This window comes from Cibotium barometz, chromosome 42 (genome assembly GCF_041138505.1).
Source record: "Cibotium barometz isolate CiBa-2024 chromosome 42, ASM4113850v1, whole genome shotgun sequence".
NCBI lineage: Eukaryota > Viridiplantae > Streptophyta > Polypodiopsida > Cyatheales > Cibotiaceae > Cibotium > Cibotium barometz.
Window position 1 is genome coordinate 24,527,471 of NC_141087.1, and position 15,227 is coordinate 24,542,697.

The 15,227-nt window shown below is 38.8% G+C and overlaps 1 pseudogene; it reads right to left on the reverse strand.

Moving 5' to 3' along the window:
- LOC147614299 (uncharacterized) overlaps positions 1–14,644 on the reverse strand; it is a 90,206-nt pseudogene extending 75,562 nt beyond the window's left edge.
- Positions 14,645–15,227: the final 583 nt, after the last annotated feature.

A 15,227-nucleotide genomic window follows, 5' to 3' on the forward strand; every position in this document is an offset into this window, starting at 1 on the left:
CTTAAACTATGGCCGGCCAGGCACTTTAGGCTCATAAGAGACCTAATGCTATTACAATGACTACTCTTATAATATATCCATGAAGTAAATCACGTAGGACTTCATCCTAAGTTGCTACCACATGCCCTTGTGAAAAGCGAGAATCGCCATAAATACTCTGTCTCGTCACACCATTACAGGTGCCCGTCCAAGTTGTACCTTTGGACACTATTACTTTATATCTTGAATGTATGACCCTTTGGTGTATCTACCATGACTCCTTGATGTAAGATAATGGTGGTAGCTCTTGTTAATCCTAGAATTGGATTAACATTCCCCCCTTCCTGATGGCGATCGTGTCTATGCGATCGCGTTGACTTTTGTGTGGGGAGAATGAACAAGATTTGTCGATGGCTTTGATGTTGAATAACGATCAATGGTCTTTGTTCCTCCAGAGGAAAGAAGAAAATCTAGTTAATGAATGAAGAGGTTAGTGTTTTATTGGAAATTCCTAATAGGGTGGTGGGGGTGGGGTTTTTTGCGATGATTACATCTTTATATTTGTGTGAACCCCTTTTTTTGCTCAATTTATTTTTGGCAATCATCGGAAATGTTACATGTGATTTTTGTTAGTGGGGACACTAAGAGATGTTAATAATGGGAGAGAAGAGAGAGAAGGATCCGAAGGAACGTAGACTTTAATCATCACAACTAGATGGTGATTCTCAGTTCCTCATTTAATTCATTGCGACATTCATCCTTTGAAGTAATTAGCTTGTGATGATGTCCCTTTGTGTGTGGCAGGATTCTTGTCAAATGTTGTTGAGTAGGACCTGATCTTGTCGTCTTCCGTCCATGTGCTTTTTATGTTTTTACGCATATTTAAGTACTCTTAGAAGAAGATTTTCATGAAGTACAACAATTGAGTCATATGGACTCTTATTGAACTGCTCTGTGTTGTTGAAGTAGCCACTTGTTGGTGAGGATTGAAAGAAATACGTCGACTTGCGAGGTTAATATAGATATCTTCACTAAGGATTGAAGATCATTGATTTGTGAAGATGGTGGCGTTGTTTGGAGAGGTTTGTAATTTGAAGGAAAATTCCAAGCGATGGGTTGTACCATTGACCAGGCTTTTGCCCACCATGGCCCCCCATCCAGAGATATACCTGGAGGTTGTGGATGGTGAGGCTTTGGTGCAAATGTTCTCCAGTGCATGAGTATGGATATGTACTCATGGAGCAGCTCTTGCTACATTAATTTAGCCAAAAGAATAGTAAGCAGTAAGCTTAACAAATATATAGTGGCTATTGCATGATATGGCTTAATCCATGATGGGGCTTAAATCGTGAAAGTGCTGGTTTCTTAAGTCATGAGATGGAACTCCATGAATTGTAATTCTATGAGATGGAATTCTGTGAATTTACAAATTTTGACCTCGAGGGTTACCACACATCCAAATCCATTCAAGGGTAAGTACTCATTGGAGATGGTGGCAAATGTGATGGCACATGGAAAGTGGAAGAGGTCAAGAATTGTCCCCAATAAAAGTGTGTTCAGGTTTGAATCCAAAGCTTGACTTTGAAATAGTTGAAGAATTGTCTATAGATTTAGATGATGAAGAAGCCCCAGAATGTGAGGAAGCAAACACAAAACCTGCAACATTCATGTTGCAAGAAGCCCCTTCTTCCATCAATTTCTCATAAGCTGATATTGGATGGAGAGAATGCATCTCTCATGATGGCACAAATGGAAGACATAAATATCACAAGAAGAGCTCCCTACATCTAGAATGACCAACCTATTTTCCCAGTTGCATGGGTAATAGATGATGAAGATATGGGAGAAGGAAAATCCTTCACATTCAGTTGTTGGGAAGTTCAAGAAAACACTCCCAACAAATCTTTGAGATATTAAGCATGTGTGACAAATAGGAGAAGGACTCTCTCTCAAATAGAAGATGTGCTTGGACTACATCAAGATGTAGAAAATGTGTTGGTTGATAGTGTAGAGGAAGATGACAAATCAATATCATCTTCCTCCTCCAACCATGGAGATAACATAAATATAGATGGGATCGAGTCAGATGAAGATCAATAGTAAAGAGTCCTTGTGTATTGAGTCCAAGAATTTAGTCTTTTTTGAATGTGTTTTATTACCTCTTTCATGAAATTGCTATGATTTCTTCAATTCTAGAGAAGGTTCACTTGCCATTATATAATTTTATGAATATGAGGTGTTTTTACCCAATAGTATAAACTTGAAGTGATTTCATGGAAAACAATATTGATATATGGGCTCCAATTAAAGAAGGCACATCGAAAAATACTAATTTTCAAAAAATTAGTTTAAAACATGTAAATTTTTAGGTTAAAAAGGGGGAATGTTCCTTGCGTTTCTCAAATGTAAAAAATATTTCTCGCAATGTTGGTTATCTATACAGAGAGGAGAATTTTTTATCATTCACTATCCTGCACCTAAAGCATTGTACTCATTCTTTCCTCCCTGAATAAGAGAGAGAGAAATAAGTATTATGTACTATATTTGAACTACTTCTATGCCCATGGGAACCCAATTATTAAGTGTGAACAACTTCTATACCCTTAGGAACCCAATTATTTCTAAGATCCAATTTCTAAGAACCTTCATTGACGTAGATGAGTAGCAGCACCATAGCATAGACCAGTGAGTGCCCTTGCTTGGTAAGCATTTTGTTAGTCCTTCACAAGAGAAATAGGAAGGGAGACATTAAGATGCTTGCCACATCAGTTGGTATCCAACTTGTCTCTAAGATTTGAACTACTTCTTGCTTACATCACCATTGAGCCCAACTCCTCTTTGTACACTCTTAGATTATTCCACAAGGTAGAACTAGTGACATTTAAGGCTTTGGGGTTTGATAATTCAGTGCTCATGAAATTTTTTCTCCCAACCAATGGAGAAAAAGGATCTAGCCAGTTTTGTAGCTCAAAATGATGAGATTTGTCGATTTTTATAAGTGAAAATGGTAAAAGATGACCAGTTTTATTCAAGATTAACTCCAATTTCATTTAGAATTTCAAAATTTCAACTAGTAAAATACACTAAATGTCGATTGTTCGTGAACATTGGGTCAGGTTGTGGGGTCTCTATTGAAACTTTTTAGGGGCGTGGAGAAAAGCAGGAGATAAGCACCACCATGTAGACTCTAGAGGGAATTGAGAGTTGGAGAGGAGGTTTATCATGCATCCTATGAAGGTAATCTCCCATTCTCATGAAGTTGTGGGTGGGTACATGTGTTGTGCATGTGCTAAAGAGAATGTGGGGGAGAGAGAGAGCTTGAGTTCGTTGCTAGCAAACACACACACACACAAAAGAGTGCAAGACAAGAGAGATGGATGGCTGAATTTTCTTCTATCTTCTTCTCTTCTCTACAACCATATAACTAAAAGATAAGAGTACATACATAAAGGGAAAGTAATCTCCTACAACAACATACAAAGTAGTCGGTCTAAAGTGTAAACCTGACTATATGAGTTGGTGCTATAACTATGCCATAACTCTAGTACTCCAAAGTGGCTCTATCACATAGCCTATCATCCACCGGCGGCATGTCAACCATAATCGCACCAACCGTGCTAGTGACATAAGTGCAAAAGCTATCACCCAAGCGGGTCATCAATGTTCGTTGTAGCACTAGTTGAGCTCAATATATCAACATGTGCTAGGCTCGTTGTGAATGTCAGAGGAGAGGAGATCTTTGGCATGGTGTAGGTCCTCGGCATCTAGGCGAGGGTTTGATGTACAAGGTGGCTCAACATTCGAGGAAATGGATTGGGGGTTTGATGTTTCACTTCCTACAAAACCCTGGTAGTTAGGGCTTGGTTCAAGTCCTGACGCCCATACCAAGTCAATTATGGCCCTATAAGCTAGCTCGAGACCTGTGAGTCTCCATAATCCCAACTACTAGATTTGTTGCCATAACAAAAACACCCCCCCTCTTTTTTTTGGGTGCTTACTATGACAAATGAGAGTCTTAAGCTAGGTGATGCTATAAAGAGAAGGCAGAGAAAACTCTCACCCTAGAAAAAATCAGTTGTTGTACAACAACCTTTTAAGACGTGCTAATTTGTACCAAACTTGGATTCTACTATCCTAAACAAAATTTAAAATTTACAAACATTGACATGATTCCTTGCACAATTTCAAAGAGAGAGAGAGAGAGAGAGAGAGAGAGAGAGAGAGAGAGAGAGAGTATTCTCTAATTTTGGAGAGAAATTCTAGCAATTCTCAATGTGTAGTGATGAGTAGGGGTGGAATGATATTGGAGAGGGCACATAATAGACTTGCATGGTGAATAATGGAGAGGCAGAGAAAAACTCTCACCCTAGAAAAAATCAGTTTTTATACAACAACCTTTTAAGACGTGCTAATTTGTACCAAACTTGGATTCTACTATCCTAAACAAAATTTAAAATTTACCAACATTGACATGATTCCTTGCACACACAGAGAGAGAGAGAGAGAGAGAGAGAGAGAGAGAGAGAGAGAGAGAGAGAGAGAGAGAGAGAGAGAGAGAGAGAGAGAGAGAGAGAGAGAGAGAAAATATTCTCTAATTATGGAGAAATTCTAGCAATTTTCAATGTGTAGTAATGAGCAACGATAGAATGATAATGGAGAGAGCACATAACAGACTTGCATGGTGATTAATGGAGAGGCAGAGAAAAACTCTCACCCTAGAAAAAATTAGTTACTGTACAATAACTTTTTAAGACGTGCTAATTTGTACCAAACTTGGATTCTACTATCCTAAACAAAATTTAAAATTTACAAACATTGACATGATTCCTTGCACAATTTCAAAGAGGGGGGAGAGAGAGAGAGAGAGAGAGAGAGAGAGAGAGAATATTCTCTAATTATGGAGAGAAATTCTAGCAATTCTCAATGTATAGTGATGAGCAGGGGTGGAATGATAATCGAGAGGGCACATAACAAAAGTATGGTGGGTGAGGCACAAGCAATGGTAAGTAAAAGTCTCCAATAAGTGTGTCAAAACTAGACAGCAAAGGAGGTTGTGATGACATCTACAACTTACATGTAATATAAAAAGCAGTTGCTTTATTTGGATCAATGTTAGAAATAAACGTTTTTTCTAACTAGTGAAAAAAAGGATGACCTTGAAGTTCAACTGGTTTTTATTGAAAAATTGCATAGGTTAACCGGTTTTATAACTAAAATTTCAAAATTTTCTTTCTTTAAATTTACGATTAGCCAACATTACAACCGATTTTTCTCAATTTGAGCCGTGAAAGTTACACTAAAGGATAATTTTTTTCTGACACTGGACAACATAATTCAGCTTATCGTTTCTTTTTAAATCATGTGGCAATTATGACTTTAATCAAATCGTAAATGGCCGGCGTGAGGATACTGACCGGCGCAGAGGAGTCGTTGCAAGCAACTTGTCAATAGTCTTTGCAACTTGTCAATCTTTAATATCTAGGGGCACTCTCACTTTTAATCCTACTCACCATGGGTTCAAGAGGAAATAATAATTTTGAATAGGTAGTTTTTTTCCTTCCTACGCTTATTCATTTCCTCTATTCAGTTATTTACTAAAAAAAGAAGATAAAGAGACATTGTTCGAGGCCGGTTCTTCAAAAGTTAAGGTGGCTCTAGCATGAGGCGAACCCATCTATAACCATGAGTTAGAACAAACCAATATAAAGAATACTTTTCTTAAAAATTGTAATTTCCTCTTCAACCCATGGTGAAAAGGATTCATTTATAGTTTCCCAAACACTTCCGTCAAGTGTTCGAAAGATAACTATCCTCTAATGTATATTCCATTCCTCAATTTGAGAAAAAAACAAGTTGAAATTTTTGCTTCCCTTGAAATTAGAGGTATTTTCGAAGGAAAAACTACCGGAGGTAAAGACTTCTCCCTAATTTGATTGGTTGGGTGGGACACTGTTATTTTCTAACACTACATGTAGGAGCTTTAACTGATGATTTAGGTTGTCAAAAGCATTTGGTCAAAATCTTTGAAAATATGTTAGTTTCATGATTTGATGTTTTTCTAATGATGATCACAAAATTCTACCTATATTTGATGGCCAAAATAGATCATTGAAAATCAAGCCGTATTACATGCATGGCAAAAAATAGATCATTAAAAATCAAGCCATATTATACCTATATTTCATGGCCACAATCAAGACTTGTTCTAGGAGCCACTATGGAGGCTCATTGAGCATGGTTTCGATTCCTATTTTCTCATGGTTGATAACTGGCCCTGACACGAATAAGCAGCAGAACACGTTGAGGTATTCCCAAAGGCTTGTATAGATGACTAGATGTTATGAATCAGACCATTTGTTTTGTCTGCAAACTGTTGAAGGCATGTTTGACCTTTGTTGTCTGGTAGGGATATACCCTTTAACTGTCCTTTGTCTATTGCAATTTGAACCAAACAGCCTAAGGCATTTGTTGCAATAGCAAATAGTAGGGGGGCCAAGGGGCATCCTTGTCTTATGGATCTCTTTAAGTCAAATGTTTTCGTGAGATGGCCATTGACTTTCACTCTAGCATGTGTATTGCCAAAAAGGACTTTAATCATTTGGATGAAGCCCAAACCCATATCCTCGAGGGATTGGAAGATGAATTTCCAATCTAGCTGTCATAGGCTTTGTGTCGAAGTTTATCTTGAAAAATATGAAGTCCTAATGTTTGCTTTGCAAGTTTAACTCCTTCCCACCAGAATATGATGGCATCCAATATCATGTATCTGCCCTTAATGAAGCCTTTTTGTTTGGGTCTTATCCATTCAGGAGAATTTGCTAGCTAGGGCTTTTGGGTAAATTTTGTATGCAGTAGCATAGTAATAGGTCTCCAGTTACATATGTCATCTTTGGGGCCTCTTTTGTGAATTAATTTGATGACCCCTTCATTTATCAAGAAGGGGAGGGCACCAAATTTGATTGATTCCTTCCATACCTTAAGTAAAGGGGTTGGCAAGAAGTCTTTGTAGGTTTTATAGAATTCTCTAGGCAGAGCATCAAGTCAAGGGCTCTTTCCATTTTGCATGGCATTAATTGCATCCTCTAATTTTCCCAAGGAGATATCCTCTTCTAGATTAATGGCTAAAAGGCTCACTAGTACTGTTTTCTTCATGCATCTTGAAATGACATGTAGCATTGGTGCTTTTCTTTCCTCTGTGTAAACATTTTGTGCACCAAAGATGGACGAGAAGTGGTCATTGACAATATCCATGTTCTCAGCTACTATTAATTCTGCATGTCCACCTCGTTTATCTCTTAGCATAGGGATATGATCTATGGCAGTCTTTTTTTCAAGAGAGAGAACACCTCTCTAGAAGATCTATCCATCTTCCCAACCCACCATTCTCTTAGATAGAGTTTGATGTGTTGGCATTGGATCTCTTCCTCCTTCTTTAGGACTTCTCTAACTTTGATCAACTCCTCTTGAAGACCAACCTGAACTTGATTGATTTTTTGTTCTAGTATTTGTAGTTCATGATATTTTTTGGCTCTCTTGTCTCTTTTGATTTTGGTGACCTCCTTTTTAATGTCTAGAAGAACCTTCTATGAGTCCTTAACTGCATGTGACCAAGCCTTTGTTGGGAAGAAAATGTTGGTACTAGATTTTCTTCAGGATCCTTCTCACTGTAGGGAGTTGAAAAAGTTGAGGGTATGTGTAAACCAATTTGCTCTGATCTTTTAAGCCCCTTGAGACAAATCACACAGTATAGGGTGGTGGTCTAAACTTAGAGTAATATTGTGTTGAACTTTTACTTTTTCATTGATGAAGAGGTTGATACTCCTAGAGGTATAGCACCTATCTAGCCTTGCTTTTCTTAGCTGAGTGCCCAATCAGTCATTGTCCCAATTAAAGTCATTATCATAGGACATGTCCTTTAGAGCATGGATGCCTTTTAGGTCCATCCACTTTCTTCTTTCTAGACCTCTAATTGTTTGTCCCATGCCCAACAGTCTATCCTTGGGGGACTCTACCATATTGAAGTCTCCGACCAAAATTATTAGATCAACAAAATGCATCATAGACTTCCACAATTCTGGTTTTGAGACATAAGTACTAGTAGCATAGATTGTGATAATCACCAATTTAAAATTATTATCTTCAGAATGAATAACTACTCGTCTGTTTAAGAGGGTCCACCTCATGATGTTTAATTATGGGCATCCACTGTTTAGCTATTCCTATTGATGTGCCCCCTCTCCAAAGGGATGTTTAGAACTCAAATACGAATGTTTCTTTAAGAGCTTCTTAAGGTTTTTAGCCAATGCTTTCCTTGCAATTTTAACTTTCTTTTTGCAAGTAGATAAAATCTGGATGGATGTGCAATTGATACATCCACTCTTTTATAATTCTAGTGTTGTTGAGATCAGTTAGCCCTTTGGTGTTGTAAGAGATAAGGGTCATGTCTCTCATGTTCTTTGATTTTTGATTTTTGGGGGGAGGTTTAGTAGAGTCTTGGGTTCTCCTCTCTGTGGGAAGGGGAGAGTTTATCCCACCTAATTGGGATTGTCTCCTTTTGAGGGCAAGGGTTTCCGCTTTTGATTGTCCTAAGTTTCTAATAGTCTATTTGACAAAAAGATAAAGAAGGAGATTTTTTTCCCCTCTTGGTACAGATTCTTCCTCAACTTGTGAGGGATAGCACCCAAATTAACCAGGGAGGCATCTTAGAAATCCATATCTTCAACCTCCTTTTCTAGGTCACTATCCTAAAATTTCTTACTAGGAACCTCTTCCTCTTCATCCCCACTTGAGGATTCTTTGACAGTCTGGGTAGGGTTGGAAATATTAATCAATAGTGGGGAGAATCTATTATAATTTCTCCTTCTAGGTAAATTTCTGACTCCTTCACTGCACCCTTATCCTCTACCTTTCCTCCCAACAGTTTGAAACCCTTAGCTATCCTCTTTAGAGTCCGGTTGGTTGGCTGGTGGTTGAGGGGGGAGGGAATTTGATAGGGAATGAAGTTGTCTTTTGCTCCATGATGCAAATATGTATTGATGATGTTTTTAAATACTAGAGGTTGTTCAAGGAGGAAGCCCATTCCTGCATTGACAGATAAAGCACTAGGGAGTTCCTTGCTTGAATCTACTTCCACTAGGGCTTGTAGGTGCCACTGCGGGTTTAGGTGTGTATTTTCTCTCACAGCCAGTACTCGCCTTACTAGTTCGAGAAGGATTTTGAGTAGGGAGTGGAGGTGCAGTGGAAGGTTGTGTAACTCAACCCATATCCGGAAGTGTTGGTTTTAGGCCAATAGGGGAAAAGCTTGGGGTCCGCTGGAATAGAGACACAGGAGAATTCATGAGAATCCATTGACCCGCGCCTAGAGCATTTAGGGCCATGCTTTAATCTTTGAAAAGAAAACAGAAATAGTTGTTAGTAGGGAGTTACTATGCATTCTCTACAATGATCCCCCTCGAGGCCCAATCAGCTCTCATCCTTTGAGCACCTCTGCTGGAGGTCTCGGCCCATAGCACAGCCCAATCAAAGCCCTAGTCTAGTAAGTGGTATGACATTCTTAGAGGAGTTCCACAAAAAGAGAGACAGATCATACCAGCTCCGCCTGTCTGATCTTGTCGTCTAGCATCTCAATGGCTTCCATTCGAGTAATGTTCGTGTCTATCTCCATCCGCGACCCTCCGGACTTATTCTATAGTGTACCCTTCGGTCAGTTCATCTCTAGTTCACTAAGGTAGTAGTATCTGGTTTTTGCTGCTTCTTTGATTTTAATTTTCTTACCCAGGCTGCTCGAGTGGGGGACAGACCATTCGGGCTCTCCATGGCCTGTGTGAATTTAGGCTCACGTAGAGCGTAGCTGCATCGAGGGCCCTGGTGGCCTCTTCCGCGCTGGCGTAGGAGCCGAGCCAAATGCGCGCGCGGCTCTTGGGAACGCGAATCTCCGACAGCCACTTACCCCAGCTCCGCTTGCGCCCCCCCTTGAACCTATGGCTCACCATTGCTTCGAAGGTCTCTCACTCCTGCGTCTGCAATGCTTCCATCTCTCTCTATAAAAAGAACACCTTGCTTTCTAAGGTTCGTCAAGCCTTAAAAAGTAAATTTTGACTTCAATGTTTCCATCTCTTTCTATAAAAGAACACCTTGCTTTCTAAGGTTCGACGAACCTTAAAAAGTAAATTTTGACTTCAAGGATCCGTGTTGTGTTCTCCAACCGTATTAAACTTTAATCAAATCGTATATGGCCGGCGTTCCAACCGTATTAAACTTTAATCAAATCGTATATGGCCGGCGTGAGGATAATGAATGGCGCCTCTTATACTTTGGTTGACCTACCCTCCCCTATAAGTCACCCGGGATGGGAGGCATGGATCAAGGGTCCCTATGAAAAGGCGGCCCCGTCGGCTAATCGGGATCGTTGATCCGAAAAATTAATCTCGGGATAAAAAATTAATCTCGGGATCCCGAGATTAATTTTTTATCTCGAGATTAATCTTTGACGACGTGGAATAGCGGGGAGAGAATGTGGTTGTCATCATTAAAAGTTCAGATTATTTGTAAGATATTATTCTCTTAAGAGAATATTCACATTAAATTTAGTACCTTCATTGAGTAAATGATGCCAACTACCAAATTAATCTCGGGGAAAACAGTTAATCTCGGGACCCCGAGATTAATATTTACAGTCAAAAAACGAAATCTTTTTTGATGACTTCCTTCTCCATTCCTTTGCTTTCATGTTTCATCAATCTCCATGGGGTTAATGTGAATCACAACAATGGAGCCTTTTATCTCCATTTGCTCTTAAGGTACTTCACTTCATGTTATATCTTTTTGTATTAGGTTCATAGAGGACATGGATGATCTATTTTGTGAGGAAGCTAGTGAATGTCCCTTCCCTATTCTACTGATGACTCAAGCGATGATTTAAGTGGTGATGAGTTACATAAACCCCCCACTCATAGCTTTGATGGTAGTTCAAATGGTCATAGAGTTATTGTTGATGCATTTGCTTATGTATCAAGTGTTTATTTCTACTTCAATAGAGATACATACAACTTAATGATAAGAGTATTGCAAGAAGATTTATCAATATCATTGGATCATCTCAAAAAGTGTAGCCCATCCCTTGATTTAAAAAAGTGGCGGAGATTGAAAGATGAGATGCTTCTTGGAACAAAAGAAGATAATAGTCCTTGTCTTTGTCTCAAGGATGCACCCAATCTAAGGATTGCTCCTATCGAGGATTGGGAGAGCATTGTCTATGGAGCTCATCTTAAGGAGGGCATAAGTGCTCACCGTAATGTTAATGATACAATAGAGACAATCAAGTCAACATGGTATATTGGTACTCAAAAGCATGGTATCCCCCTATCCTACATTAAAGAGTCCATCAATGTATGTGGACGTAAACGCCCAAGAAATCATACACTCCCACACTCGTGGCACCATAACATGGATCTCAACAAGGATCCTCCAAATGTAGTAGCTACGACCAAGGCTAATGTAGAGGAGCAACTCAAGAACATAATGATTGAGTACAAGGTTAGATTGATACAGGCACGTTCATCAAAGACTTATGGTCCTCAAAAGACCATAGTTGACTACATATGTCATAGAGGAGGCAAGCCCCAACGACATGGAAGGAAGAAAAGGTTGCGGACATCCAAGAAGTGTGATTGCACATTCAAAGTGCAAGTGGAGTACATAGAGGGTGTAGACAAAGTACATTTATTTGTGCATCCTTTTCATAAGGGTCATACACCGGGGACAAGAAGTGACCTATATAACCTTCCTGTTCATCCATCAGTGATTGAGTGTTGTGTAGAAGATTTATTTGATGTTGGAAGTTGACATGTTTCAATCCATATTTAGTTCTATGCACATGCTAGAAGTCTCATTCTATGGCCATATTAAAAGTACATGCTTTAATTTTTGAGTACGAGTCATACTTTCTGGAAAAATTAATGTTAGGATCCTGAGATTAGTTTTTGTAGATATTGGTGCTTAGAATGTATCATACTTTCTGGAAACATTAATCTCGGGATCCCGAGATTAAGTTTTCCAGAAAGTGGTGCTTAGGATGTATCATACTTCCTGGAAAAATTAATCTCGGGATCCCGAGATTAATTTTTCCAGAAAGCGGTGCTTAAAATATATCATACTTTCTGGAAAAATTAATCTCGGGATCCTGAGATTAATTTTTCCAGAAAGTGGTGCTTAGAATTTTCTGGAAAAATTAATCTCGGGATCCCGAGATTAATTTTTCCAGAAAGTGTGGTATATTTGAAGCATCCATTTTTGGAAAATTTGAAGCATACCATATTCATAACCATTGATTATAACCATAATCATAACCATTGATTATAACCATAATCATAACCATATAACCATTTATGGAAGAAATACCATAAGTAGCAGCCATATAACCATAGAGACCATAGAGACCATTGACAATACCATAACCATAACCATTGACCATAACCATAGAACTGTTGACAGTAACCATTGACCATAGAGACCACATACAAGCCATATTGGTACTTAGAATGTATCATATCATATTGGTCCTTAGAATGTATCATACCATAACCATAGAACCATAGAGACCATAACCATAACCATTGACAATACCATAACCATAACCATTGACCATAACCATATAACCATTGGCCATAACCATAACCATTGGCCATTGACAATACCATAACCATAACCATTGACCATAACCATAACCATTGGCCATAACCATAACCATAAGCATAGAACCATTGGCCATAGAGACCATAATCATAACATAACCATAATCATACCATAACCATAGCCATTGACAATGCAAATGACAATACCATAACCATAAACATAACAAGTGACAATACCATAACCATAAACATAACAAGTGACAATACCATAACCATAACCATAGCCATTGACAATACCAATGACAATGTCATAACCATAACCATAAGACTTTGCACATTGAGACCATATAAGCAAAATGAAATAAAAACCATAATCATTGAGATAACTCTAACCATAACCATATGCAAAATATATAACCATAACCATTGACTTTGCACGTTGAGACCATATAAACAAAATGAAATCAAAACCATAATCATTGAGATAACTCTAACCATAACCATATGCAAAATATAACCATAACCATTGACTTTGCACGTTGAGACCATATAAACAAAATGAAATCAAAACCATAATCATTGAGATAACTCTAACCATAACCATATACAAAATGTAGCCATAACCATAAGACTTTGCACGTTGAGACCATATAAGCAAAATGAAATAAAAACCATAATCATTGAGATAACTCTAACCATAACCATATGCAAAATATAACCATAACCATTGACTTTACACGTTGAGACCATATAAGCAAAATGGAATCAAAACCATAATCATTGAGATAACTCTAACCATAACCATATGCAAAATGTAACCATAACCATTGACTTTGCACGTTGAGACCATATAAGCAAAATGTAATCAAAACCACAATCATTGAGATAACTCTAGTCATAACCATATGCAAAGCTCTTTTGATTCCTTCTTCTTCTCTTTGGGCAAACGACGCTCCTACCTCCGTTCAGCGTCCGCTTTTTTGGCTCTTTCATGTGCCTTTCTAGCATTTTTATATCTTAAGTTGACATCAAGAAAGTGTGTCTTGCTTTGGAGACAAGATCTATGAGAAACCAGTTTAGGAGGTCTCTCGATGGCTTTGGGTCGGCCCATTGGAAGAGACAGAACTTCTACATTTGTGCATTTATGTTTTATTTCGAGATGGCGTTTCATGTCCGCTCTTTTCTCAAAGCGTTGGCTTTTATCTATGCATTCTTGGGAGGCAAGGCAATATCGCCACCATTTACCATTATCGTCTTGATCAAATTTGCATAGTTCCTATAATATAACATGCAAATTAATCTTACTATAAAGAAAAATTATTGAAAGTAAACCTCTCAACTATTTCAAACAAGAAAATCTAACCTCCATCTCAATACCCAAGTGATTGTGCTTTGAGGCTACCAAGTGATTGTATTTTGTGCTCGCGTGTCAAGCTTGTCAGCTTCATAGAGGGTACCCAAAAGCATTAATGAGCATAGGTATATTGCATAGAGACATGCAAAGATAATTATAGAATGCACTACAAATGGTTCAATTGTCAAAAACCATGATGAGGGATGTGGGACATTAGGTAAGCCCACCTACAAATATATATTGCCATTGTTGCTAGAGACCCACCTACGTATTGCCATTGTTGCTAGAGACCCACCTACGTATTGCCATTATTACAGAAACAAGAAACAACCCTAACAAATCTTCAACAGAAGAATCGACACTTACAATCACCAATCTTTTTCGGTTCTCCGACGGCAGCTTTGATGAGGACATCTACATGCTCAGGGGGGATGGCCATACTCGTGACTGCTGCGGCGAACCGAAAGCAGCTTGCAAAGGTCCTGCTGCTGCGAGAGAACTGTTGCGATTTCTGAAGCAGAGGGACAACAGGTGAGGCGACTGAACTGCAGAAGGAGAGCGATGAAGAAGGAGGAGAAGGAAAAAAGGGCGGGAAAGCGCAGTAAGATAACGTCTGGCTATGGCGGACACACGAGAAAGCAACGACAATAACTAAAGGGCTTGCTATTGCCACTGCCATCAAGATCGAGATTAATTTTTTATCCCGAGATTAATTTTTCGGATCAACGATCCCGATTAGCCGACGGGGCCACCGTTTCATAGGGACCCTTGATCCCATGCCTCCCATCCCGTGTGACTTATAGGGGAGGTTGACCTACATCGTGAATTCCGAGAGTCGTTGGAACTTGTCAACCTTTAATATCTCCAATGCACTTTGGGGTCAGTGGCCTTTATAGGGCCATCTCTTTAATGAATTTTTGTATCGAATGCTATCGTAGTTGGATTCTATAGACCCAATCTCTATAGTTCCTTTATAGGGCCATCTCTTTAATGAATTTTTGTATCGAATGCTATCGTAGTTGGATTCTATAGACCCAATCTCTATAGTTTCCTTGTCTGAACCATCTTGAATTAGGACCAATGATTCACCCTTGTCTACCCTCTTTGGTTGCCTTTTCCTACCTTTTTGGATGCAAACGTCGATAATTCACAAGGTTAATAATTAAGTGACATAAGACTAATAATAAGTGACATGCCAACTGCAACCCTACAATCCACGAGACTAATAATAAAGTAACATGTCAACCTCGTCTTCATCACCT